The sequence below is a fragment of the Hipposideros armiger genome, unplaced genomic scaffold (genome assembly GCF_001890085.2).
Source record: "Hipposideros armiger isolate ML-2016 unplaced genomic scaffold, ASM189008v1 scaffold_619, whole genome shotgun sequence".
NCBI lineage: Eukaryota > Metazoa > Chordata > Mammalia > Chiroptera > Hipposideridae > Hipposideros > Hipposideros armiger.
The window spans coordinates 1,328,651-1,329,833 of record NW_017731969.1 but is presented as its reverse complement, the minus strand read 5'-3'; the positions used below and the strand labels follow the sequence as shown (position 1 = coordinate 1,329,833).

The window sequence follows — 1,183 nt, the reverse complement described above, 5'->3', positions numbered from 1 at the left end:
TATTGTTATTCATATTTCTGTTCTTCCTTTGTTAGTTTGTTTTCCTTTTTCTTCTGTTTAAAAAAGCCCTTTTAACATTTCTTGCAATGCTGGTTTGGTGGTGATGAATTCCTTTAGCTTATTGTTTTCTGAGAAGCTCTTTATCTCTCCTTCAATTTTAAGTGATAGCCTTGCTGGGTAGAGCAGTCTTGGTTATAGGCCTTTGTTTTTCATCACTTTGAATATATCCTGCCACTCCCTTCTAGCCTTCAGAGTTTCTGTAGAAAAGTCAGTTGATAGTCTTGTAGGAGTTCCTTTGTATGTAATGCACTGTCCGTGCTCACCACCAAAAATCTCAAAGGTTGCTGCAGACTGTCCCTTACTGCAAAAGTTTCTGTGACCTGTGGAAGTGGGAGCCAGGCACCAGGGGTTCAGGGTGACCCCGGCAATGCAGCTCTAGGTGGGCAGGGCAGACCCCCAAGGCACCACAGGGTGTGGTCAGTGGCCCCCACCAAGTCAGAGCAGCATGCACTCCTCCACCAGCAACCAGCCCACACAAACGCACCATGAATACCCCTGCCAGATTGCACCAGAGGGCAGCTCCTGACCCAACACTCCCAGGAACACTCCCAGTCTCAGCCTGTCCCAGTCAGCAGCCCGCAGAACAGGCCGAGCAACCCGACAGCCAGGAGCCACCCTGAAAACTCTGCACAGGCTGTGCAGACAGTAGGGACCCAAGGCAGCTCGCATGTGCGTTTCCACGTCTCATCCTGCAGCCTGTTTGATCAGGTGCATGCCCTAGGGTCAGGCCTCTCCCTGGCACCACAGCACAAGCCATGCACAGCGCTGGATACCAAGGCAGCATGCACAAGAATTGGCACTCAACCAGTCAGCCCTGGAGCCAGAGCACACCCAACAATCAGGCACTACCCCGGCTACGCAGCACAAGCAGTGGGGAGAGCGGGGACCCAAGGCAGCATGTGTGCGCATGCACACATGTCTGCATCAATTCCACCAGACCAATGGGATCCCAAACCTGGTCCACTGTGGGAAGGCCCAACCCAAAAAAATGGCACCCTCCTGTATGCCACTCGTGTGTGCAAGCTCCACACAGGAGGAACAATGGTCCCAAAACCTTCAGCCCCAGCGCCAAGGGCTCTCAGTCCAGTTCTTCCCCTCAGGCTCCTGAAACCCCCGCCCATGG

General features: G+C 53.2%; 1 pseudogene; it reads left to right on the top strand.

Moving 5' to 3' along the window:
• Positions 1 to 1,183, top strand: part of LOC109372211 (UPF0568 protein C14orf166 pseudogene) — a 12,265-nt pseudogene that overhangs the window by 9,705 nt on the left and 1,377 nt on the right.